At 36.7% G+C, this 11,278-nt stretch overlaps 1 non-coding gene across 1 annotated transcript; it reads left to right on the top strand.

Moving 5' to 3' along the window:
* Positions 1 to 10,864: 10,864 nt before the first annotated feature.
* LOC142457642 (small nucleolar RNA SNORA33) lies at positions 10,865 to 10,998 on the top strand. The gene has a single exon (XR_012786341.1). It is a non-coding gene; the product is annotated as a small nucleolar RNA SNORA33 (small nucleolar RNA).
* Positions 10,999 to 11,278: the final 280 nt, after the last annotated feature.

Raw genomic sequence — 11,278 nt, 5'->3', positions numbered from 1 at the left:
ATTTAGTGCTGGAAATATGAGGAGTTATTTGGTGTTTCCCATGTTATTATTTGTAGGACACTATTCTCATGCAGCCTATTTCTTCTGTAATTCTTGCTTGATATCTGGTAGTTCAATCCCAGACATTATTTACCTCACTGAAAAGGGAATTTTCTTGAGGAGATTCGAGAAAACACCGATTGTAAACATTTGAAAGGAAACTGTATATTTACATTGCCTAGAATACGTTTCCTTTTCTTTTTAAAATAACAATGGTAGTTTCATGGTACTTATTTTTAAAATATTTAAACAGGCACAAATATATATTGTAGACATAAATTACACAGAATTGAGCTAATCTTAAAATTATAGTTAGAACTTGTGAGAAACTGAGATCCAGAGAGAAATATAGTTTATGCTTAGTTTTAATTTTGAAAATTAGAATCATTAAAGTATACATACTACTAGTTAACTTTGTCTTACATTTTTATTGAATAATTGAGTAGGATGATGAAAATACTGAAATTTGAAAGCATTTTGAGTACCATTAATTTCGTGGTTGCCTTAGGGACTTTATACGGTACCCCGCAATCACTTTCAAAACATCATTTTTTATAGGTTTCAATTTAAAAGGCAACCTAAGCAGAACATCAGCAGTAAATATGTAAGAACAAAATGAGTCCTGGTGCCCTGATAGTTAAGTGCAGACTGGTGATTCAAACATACCAGTGGCTTCTCAGAAGAAAAGACCCGTGACATCTAGCTGAAGAGATAGGAGATCTAGCTTAGGAGAAAAGACCTGCCAAACTGTATAAGGCAGGTCTTCTATTATGTTATATACGGTCATTATTTGTTGGGATGTAATTAGCATCACACAATAGCAGCAAGAAAAATTTAAAATTCTGTGTGTGTAACATTTCATCAGGTTTTAGGAAAGATATAATATTCCCTGCAAGAGATGTTAAGTATTTGCTTTCCCTGTCATTTATTCTGGTTTCCCTTTTCCTTCTTCCTCTACCAATGTTACTTTTGTAACAGGGTAATTGTAGAGATGCATTGGCCTTAGTCTATGTGTACATGTGGAGCTGAGAATTAAATATTTGATCAATGATGATTGTTAGGAAACGTGCTACAGTGTTTGCTAGTGGATTCTATCAGTAATTACACGCACACAAACAAACTCATTGCCCTCAAATCAACTCCAACTCATATGGAGACTGTAGGACAGGGTAGAACTGCGCCTGTGGGTATCTGGGACTGTAACTCTTTCTGGTATAGAAAGCCCCATCTTTCTCCCTAGGAGCACCTGGTGATCTCAAACTGCTGGACCTGTGGTTTTCTGTACTGAGGTGACTAGTGTGTTACTGTGATGCTGGAAGCTAAGTCACTGGTATTTTAAAGACCAGCAGTGTCCCCGAAATGAAAAAGTCTCAGCAGAGTTAAGAACTAAGGACAGACTATGAAGAATTAATGGGTTGTCTACTTCTGAGGGATTAGCCATTGAAAATCTTATGGACAGAATATTATCAAAACATTATCAGATATTGAACACTTCATGATAAGAAGCAGAATACTGTCAGATATAGTAGCCAGAGATGAGCCCCTCATGTCTGAAAGCACACAAATATGACTTATGAAGAGATGTCTCCCCAAATAGAGTGAAACATAGTGACATGGATGGAGTAACCTCTTTGGTATCTTCACTTGTTCTGGGCCATAACCCAAAATGGGAAGCAACATCTGCACACATCAATTGATAACCAGAACTTTGAGTGTATAAAGTATGACTCTTGGGACATTGAAAGTTGTAAACAAGGAAACAGAATGCATAAGAATCAACATGCTAGGCATGAGTGAGCTACAATGGGCTGGTATTGGCCATTTGGAATCAGAAAATCATATGGTTTACTAGGCTGAGAATGACACAATCAAAAGGAATGGCATGGAAGTCATCTTCAAAAGGACTTTTCAAGCTTTATCTTGAAGTACAATATGGTCTGTGATAGGAATATATCCATCTGAATTAAAGGACATCCAATCAATAGAACTATTATTCAAATTTATGTACCACCCATGAGAGCCAGTGAGGACGGTATTAAAGAATTTTACCAACGTGCTCGGGGTGAAATTTGTCAAATATGTAATCAGAATGCTTTGATAACTATTGAAGTTGGAAGGTAAAATTTGAAAATGAAGAGGAAGGAATAGTAATTGGAAAATATGAACTTGATGATAAAAATGAAGCCTATGATCAGTCATATAAAATAATTTTGCAAGACCAATGACTTCTTCATCACAAATACCCTTTTTGAGTAATACAAAAGGCAACTATACACATGGATTTCTTCTGATGGAATACACAAAAATCAAATTGACTTCATCTATGGAAAAATGATGGAGATATTCAATATTAGAAGCTATGGACAGGCCAAGGCTGACTGCAGAGTAGACCATTGAGTGCTCATGTAAGTATAGATTGAAACTGAAGAAAATTAAAACAATTCCATGAGAACCAAAATACCACCTGGGTCTATCCCACCTGGATTTTGAGGACATTTCAAGAACAGAGTTGATGCTCTGAACACTCATGACATAAGACATAAAGAACTGTGAGAATACATTAAAAACTTCATACATAAAGAAAGCAAAGGCTATCAAAGAAAGAGAATATCAGTGTGGATATCAGAAGAGAGTGAAAGTTGCACGTCAGCATAGAGTAGTTAAGGGAAATCAAGGAGATGGTAAATTCAAAGATCTCAACAGAAAATTTCAAAGGGCAGCTCCAGAAGATCAAGTGGAATATTATAATTAAATGTCCCAAGATCTAGAATTAGAAAACGAAAAGGAAACCTTGCTCAGCATACCTGACATTGAAAGACCTCAAGAAAAACTTCAAGTCTTGATTTGCAATGTTGAAAGGTTCTGTGGGACAAATATTGAATGATGTATGAAGCATTAAAGTAACATGAAAATAATACACAGAGCCATTGAACCAAAAATAACTAGTTGACATTCATATGTTTCAAGGGGTAGTATATGAGAAAGACCCAGTGGTCCTGAAGAAAAAAGTTTTAGTTACATTGAAAACATTAACCAAAATCAGGGCTGCAGAAATTGATAGGATACCAATTGAAATGTTTCAAAAAGCTGATAAAGCCCTAGAAGTACTCACTCATCTATGCCAAGGAATTTGGAAGACAGCTACTTGGGGAAGAGATCCATATTTGTAACCAGTCCAAAGAAATATAATACAACAGAATGTACACATTATAGAACAATGTCATTTTTATCATAAGCAAGTAAATATTTGCTGAAGATCACACAAAATAGTTGTAGCAGTATATTGACAGGGAGTTATTAAAGGTTTAGGCAAGATTCAGAAAAATATATGGAACAAAGGACATCATGTTGACATAAGGTGTATCTTGGCTGAAAGCAGAGAATACCAGATAGACGTTGATTTGTGTTTCATCAACTATTCTAAGGCATTCAAATTGTGTGGATCAGAACAGACTATGGACAGCCTTGAGAAGAATGGGAATCTCAAAACATTCCACTGCATTCATGAGGAACTTGTATATAGATCAAGAGACAGTTGTATAAACAGAACAACGGATACTGCCTCGTTTAAAATCAGAAAAGGTGTGCATTAGGGTTGTATCCATTCACCATACATATTAAATTTTTATGCTAAGAAAATAATCAAAGAAGCTGAGTTATATGAAAAAGAACATGCCATGAAGATCAGAGGAAGATTTATTAACAACCTGTGATAAGCCTACAACACACCTACCTTGCTGAGAGTGAGGACAACTTGAGGAATTTGCTGATAAAGGACAAGGAGTGGAGCCTTCAGTGTGAATTCCAACTCAATGTGAAGTAAACCCAAATCCTCACAAGTGGACCATTAGTTAACATAATGATTAATGGAGAAAAGTTGTAAAAGACATTGTTGTTAAAAACAAAAGGTTGTTGTAAAAGAAGTTTTAAGGATTTTGCCTTCCTTGAATTTACAAGCAATGCTCATGGAAGTAGCAGTCAAGAGATAAAGATAAAAACTGCTTTCCATTGGGTAAATCTGCTGCATAATGCCTCTTTAAAGTGCTGAACAGGAGAGATGTTACTTTGAGGACGAAGGTGTACATGAACCAAGCTGTGGGACTTTCTATCACCTCATGGACATGTGACAGTTGGACCATGAATAAGAAAGACCAAAAGAGAACCAATGCCTTTGAATTATGGAGTTGGTGAAGAATATTGAAAACACCATGGTCTGCTAACAGAATAAACAAGTCTGCCTTGAGAAGAGTATCCTTGAAAGAGTCTCCTTACAAACAAGGAGGGAAAACCTTCATTGAGACACCAATCCCTAGAGAAGGATATCATACTTGATTAAAAAATATAGAAGGGTATCAAAAAAGGATGAAGACCTTGGACAAGGTGGATTGACAAGTCAGCTGTGTTGATGGTCCAAACCTAAGAACCCCTGTGAGGAAGGCACGGGGCACGGCTGTGTTTCCTTCTGTTGTGAATGAGTATGAGTCAGATCTGACATTGCCATTCAGTGTCATAGAAAACCATTCATGTGATGACACTCATGCTGTCATGAACTTTTGGAATTGTCAGAGGTGCAGGAAAACTATAAAGTAAAGATGACATTTAAGAAAACTTTATGGGACAGTTCTGCTCTGTAACAAATGAGAGGTCGATATGAGTCAGGATCAAATGGAGAGAAGAGGACAACACCAATTGTAGAATTAGCATAAATGATTTTGTGTTTGAGAAGTCATGGTTATATCTTGTGACAAATTACTAAAGTAGTCGCTAAATCTATTGAAATACTTACAGATGATCTGTTCTGAGAGAAAACGTGTTGTAGGCATGGGACATTAATGAATAACACATTGCTCTTGAATTCAAAGTTGTGTTAGTCTGGGTAGACTAGAGAGAAAAATTCTGGGAGACTTGTATGTGTGTAAGAGAGAGTTTTATATAAAAGAGAAATTGTACAATCAGTACACATTCTAGCCATGTCCAGATCAAATCCATTAGTCTGATACTAGTGCAAAAGTTTCAATACCAATTAATAAATACCTCTTCAGATTCACAAAATGCATGCAATGATACTGAATGCAGGTAGATCACAGGCCAGTGGGTGAAAAGCCTTGTGGATCCAGTGGCGGTGTGAGCATCTGGCAGGGGTCTCTACATGGCTCCTCCAGCTCAGGACACTAGCGTAGCTCCATGGGTCTTGTCCGCAGGAATGTCTCCCAGGGAGTGAGTGTGTGTACTGCCTCCAGAAAGCTATTTATAAACTTAGCACCTCAAAATGAGGCCATCAAGCTGCAACCTGAAGACAAGCTAAACTTCATCCCTTCACTCTTAATAGTCTCAATTTCATAACAGATTACATAACTACCACAAAAGTTTACACTGCAATAAAGAGCATTAAAATGTGATTACAGAGCAATGTTAAGTAGTTTCAAATTGACCTTCGCAGCACTATGAGCAGCTGACCTAGATGTCAGGAAGGGAACTATGGGGAGTTATGGGAGAAAACAAGTCGTAAAAGGAATAGGGAGAGTGAAAAAAACATGAAGACAATCAGACAGACAAAGGGGCCATGTGTATACAGCTTACCATTACATTGATTTAAATATAGAGCATTGACTCATAGGAGCAAGTGGTAAGAGAGGACTCTAAAGAAAGAGCTACCAGGAGGATAAGGGGTAGATGTGGGAGGGGAGAAAGCGGGGATCGATCACAAGGATCAACGTATAACCCCCTCCCAGGGGGATGAACAACAGAAAAGTGGGTGAAGGATGACAGAGGACAATGTAAGATATGAAAATAAGAATCTATAACTTATCAAGGGTTCATGAGGGAGGGGGAAGGAAAAATGAGGAGCTAATACCAAGGGCTCAAGTAGAAAGAAAATGCCTTGAAAATGATAATGGGAACATATGTCCAACTGTGTTTGACACAACGGATGAGTGTATTGATTGTGATAAGAGATGTAAAAGCCCCCAATCGAAGTAATGAAAATTTGTATTTCTAAGGATTATGGATTTTTTTGTGTGTGAAAGTACAGGTCGCTGAAAATTTGCCTGCCACAGTCTTGTAAGTACGCATTCGCCATCACTTGTGTGGTCTTGTGGAGGAGGGGTTGGTGGAAGAGAGGAAGGATAGCAAGAGAAATCAGAAGCCTGCTCTTCGCAGGCAAGAGCTCACCTGGTCAGATTCACGGCATTGTTAATCAGACTGGGGAGAAGGAGAGTAATTCGGGGTCACTTAGGTTCTGAGAATAAGCAATTGTCTACTGTGCATAGGACATTTTCTTCCAGAATTTGTTTCTTAAACAAGAAAAAACCGATATTCTGGCTATCCCTAGCTCTCAAGCTGTGAAAGTAAATGTGTTCATGAATAATAACCGCAGCTACGCAGACTTCCTAACTGCTTCCCCTAGAACCATGTGGAAGATGTTGACATTTTACAATAAGTATTTCCTACTGCAAACGAGAAATAAATACCTCTGTCTTTTGAATTGATTGGATAAAAATCCATTTCTATCAATAATAAATCTGGACACTAGGAATTGTTTATCACTGAATCAAATCTGGCACACTTGAATTTTAGAGTTAATGGTAGCAACATAAACCTATTTTCTAGGTAAGAATACTGAAGTCAATAAATGGGAAGGAACTTGAGGGTGATAACTTAGTATTAGAATTTATATACTCTAACTTAGTTTACAACATTTCCCACCACACGATTCTGTTGCTATCATGGTATTTTATTTGAAAATAATCCTCAGTTAGATTGCATTGTTTTTCTTATAATCCATGATTGGGTGTTTAATGATCTGTTTTTATTTAGTTTCAACATTTTATCCATAGTACTTCTTAAAATTTTCTGTTTCTAGTTCTGGTTGATGATTTTCCTTTAATGGAATAAAATTTTGGGTTCCTTTGTACTGAAAAAGGAACGAAAAGAAGCAAAAACTTTTAAAAAGAATAATTTTAGCCTCAAAATGCACCCCACAGTAATTTGATATTAAAGTACTTTAAAATAAATTATAGTTAATTAAGCATGCAAATATACTAACTACTTTAAGTACCCAATTAGCTACCTTAACAGAAATAATTTTCCCAAATAGCACATTTTAAAAGTGTGCTTTTCAAGGCCCTACATAAATCTTTGTCTGTGGTATGAAAATGTAATTACTCTTGGAAGAAAGAATATGGTAGCTGTGGATTGTCCAGGAATACAAATGCTGTAATATGAATTACTAGCCTCTCTAGACCCCAGTGTCTTCATCTGTTAAATAAAGAGCCTGACCTAGACATTTACAAAGATTCTCCACTTCTCTGAAGTCTCACAGCCATTCGTTCATGAACAGTGATCTATAACTCACTCTGTTGACATAATCCTACACATTATCCTGGTTCTGACTTTTATAGCGATATCTATCCTCATATCCTATCTCTCCTCATGCCTTGCCTCTCATTATTTCTTATTTTCTATAAATTGGATAATCACTTGGAAATTCTTCATAAGTACTGAAAAGAAAAAAACAAAAACCTCATATTCTGATCATTCAAGGACAGCAGCTTTTGATATCAATTACACTTAACATGAAGAAAGCCAAAATCCTCACACCTAGACCAATGAGTGACATGAAATATGGAGAAAAGACTGAAGTTGTTAGGGATTTTGTTTTACTTAAATTTCCAATCAACTCTCATAAAAGCAGCAATCACGAAATAAAATGATTTACATTGGAAAAGTTGTTATACAAGGTCTATTTAACTTGCTAAAGGCCAAAGAAGTCATAATGAGACTAAGACCTAATTTGCCCAACCTATGGTATTTTAAGTTACTTCATATACCTGTAAAAATTGGGAAGAGGGAAAGACTGAAAAAAAAATTGAGGTATTTCAATTATGGTGTTGTCAAAGAATACTGAGAGTATGGTGAATTACCAGAAGAACAAATAAATCCTTTTTTGAACAAACAAGCTGAAAGGCAAGTATATGATGGTTGGTAAAGTAGAGGGTCACAGAAAAAGATAGAGACCCCTACCAAGAACATTGATATATTGGCTGTGACAAGGAACTCAAACATAACAATCGTGAGGGTAGCATGGGACTTGGCTGTGTTTTGTACCATTAGATATAACCTTCATACAAGTCAGAACCAACTCCAGAGTAATTAACTAAATAAGCAACTAATTTTCTCTGAGTTAGTTCACCCAGTGGCATCATCTGGGAAGGTTCTTTCTGGTCACAGTGAATAATTTTTGTGAAATCAGTTTCATTTGAACTGATTTTTTTGTTGTTGTTTTGCAACGGCTGATTTAAGAGAACAGCATGACTGAAATTTTGCTTCCTGCTTAGGAAAAATACTGCAGAAACACTTGTGATGCTGAAAACAGTTTACAAGGCCAGCTCTTGGGGGGGGGGGGGAACTCAAGTGTACTAGTGGTTTTCTTGTTTCAAATAAAGGTGAAATGTTGATTGATGAAAAATCTCCTTCTGAATATTCGTCAGCTTCCCAAACTAATTAAAATGTCAATTCATAGTGCATTTGGATTTTGTTCCATCAGGTCACACTGTTAAATAAGCTTTCTATTTAGAACAGTGGTTCTCAACCTGTGGGTTGTGACATCTTTGGGGGTTGAATGACCCTTTCACATGAGCCACCTAAACCATCAGAAAACACATATTTCTGATGGTCTTAGGAACCGAAGCACCACTCCTTTATCTGTCTTAGGAACCGAAACACCACTCCTTTATCTGTCTCCAGGCAAGTGCACCCACATTCAGATATACCCACCTATGAATACGTGGCATGAAGACATCATTGCTCCAACCCCGTCACATACACCCTGTACAAATACAGGTGTATGTGACAGGGTTGGTGCCATAATTCTCTTATGCAGACCAGTTGCACATGTGTAGAGACAGCTACTCTGTAGAAAGTGCCTGCTGTGTTGAAAGCAGCTACTCCGTTAAAATCAGCTACTGTGTTGAAAGCAGCAGTATTGAAGGCAAACAACACTTTATGAATTACAATTACTCTATAAAAGTAAAATCATCAACTACTATGGTTGATGTGAATACTGCCCCCTTGTGATAGTAACATGTATATAAAACAACAGAGAATATAAAACAATCATAGGAAACTTTAATGAAATGTAGTGACTGAACTATGCCATGTATCATCCTTTGTCTTATTAAAGCTGTTGTTATATATTTTTTTCATTAAATAAATCATCCCATGAGAATGGATCATGTAGAGAAGAACGTTAAGAAAAGAAAATATAAGGATTGTTTTCAGTGTGGTTTTACCTAAATCATTACAGCAGGAATTGAGAAACCGCAGTGTGTTATTTGTTGTGAAGTTCTATCAGCCTAATCTATGAAGCAGAACAACCTAAAATGTCATTTTGATAGCAAGCATCTGAGCTGTGCCGGCAAGGAGACAAACTATTTTGGAAGCAAAGCTGATGGACTCAAGAAAACCGGACTTGACACTGGTGGCAAGTACTGTAAGCAAAACGTAGCAGCCAATGGAGCTTCATATTTGGTGGCACTCAGAATCGCCAGAGATATGACACTTCACACCATTGATAAGTATTTACTGTTGCCAGCAGCTAAAGACATTGTTCAAGTTATGATTGGAGATGGACTTGTTATAGAATTGAGTGCAATTTCCTTATCTCACAGCACTGTCCGCAGAAGAATGGATGACATGTCTACAGGAAACTTGATGAAGCTACAGACATTGCAAACTATTCAGACATTGGTTTATGTAAGGTACATTAATGATGGTGATTTTAAATATGAGTTTCTTTTTTGCAAACCTCTTAAAATGAAAACTACTGCACGTGATAAATTCAACATAGTTGGTTCATTTCTGAAAGAGCATACGATCTCTTGGGAAAAGGTTTGTGGTGTTTGCACAGATTCCAGCTATGCTAGGATCGATCTGGAGTTCAACGTTTGTTACTGAATGAGTCACCAAATGTCATCAGAACCCACTCTATGATTCATCAACAAATATTAGCAATGAAGACACTGCCACAAGAGTTACAAGAACTAATGAAAAGTGTCATAAGTTCTGTCAATTTTGTAAAGGTGAGCACTTTAAACAGTCGACTGTTTTCACAACTGTGCAACAAGTTGGATACGCCAAATAATGCCATGCTATTTCATACTGGTGTGAGGTAGTTGACAAGAGGAAAGTTTTAATACATGTTTTTGAGTTTTGTTTGATCTCAAACGTTTTTTTCAGAAAGCAAGACCGCAGTTCGAAGCACTTTTCAGCAATAAAAGTCAACTGCAGAAAATTGTTTACTTGTTTGACATCTTTGCCATCTTGAATGAGTTAAATTTATCAATGCAAGGACCAAATGCAACCTGCCTCAATGTGTGTGAAAAGATCTAATCATTCCAAATGAAACTTCAGCTTTGGCAAAAAAAAACTGCATGAAAATAAAAATTGCATATTGCCTACCTTATCAGCTTTCTTTGAGGAACATGACATTGAACCAGACAAAAGGATTATAATGATAAGTTCTGTGAAAGAACATTTGCACATGCGTGCAGACAAAATTTCATTGTACTTTCCAAATCTACCTGACATCCCATTTGCGCTTACCAAACGCCCATTCGCAGTCAAAGTTGAAGATGTTCCTAAGACTGCACAAGAGGAATTCATTGAACATATTAACAGTGATGCAACGAGAACCGGTTTCTTTACAACGCTAGTTACAAATTATGGATCGAGTGTTTGTAGTCATCTCCTGTTCTGTTTGAGACTGTGTTGTACCTTCTTCTTCCATTTCTATTCCAACAACATATCTATGTGAAACAGGGTTTTCCAGCCAGCCATTGATTCTGCTAACTTGAATGTGTTTCTGCAGATATTAAGAAAAAGCTGGCAATAGCAGTAAAGCCATGTTAGGAGCTTTAAGGATAATTGAGATCATTAAGATCCTGGAAAGTGGCTACATTTAAAAACAACAACAAAGAAACAGGGTTTTCCAGCTTGTTGCTTATCAAGTGTAAATAGAGAAGTAGACTCGATGTGGAAGATGATCTTCTTTGTGCTCTAGCAACGACTGATCTGGTGAGAAAGAAACTACCTCAACCTTTGCACTGACATTGACTTTTTGTTATATTAAGACTGTTACCCATGCTACACCATGCTTCAGAACAAAATTCGTTCATTTGTAATTAGAAATAAATATTTCACAATATGGAATCACATATTGTTTTATGATTAATCACTATGC

Source organism: Tenrec ecaudatus, chromosome 9 (assembly GCF_050624435.1).
Source record: "Tenrec ecaudatus isolate mTenEca1 chromosome 9, mTenEca1.hap1, whole genome shotgun sequence".
In the NCBI taxonomy this organism is placed as follows: Eukaryota; Metazoa; Chordata; class Mammalia; order Afrosoricida; family Tenrecidae; genus Tenrec; species Tenrec ecaudatus.
The sequence above is the reverse complement of the archived record's forward strand: the minus strand, read 5'-3'. Positions and strand labels throughout refer to the sequence as shown.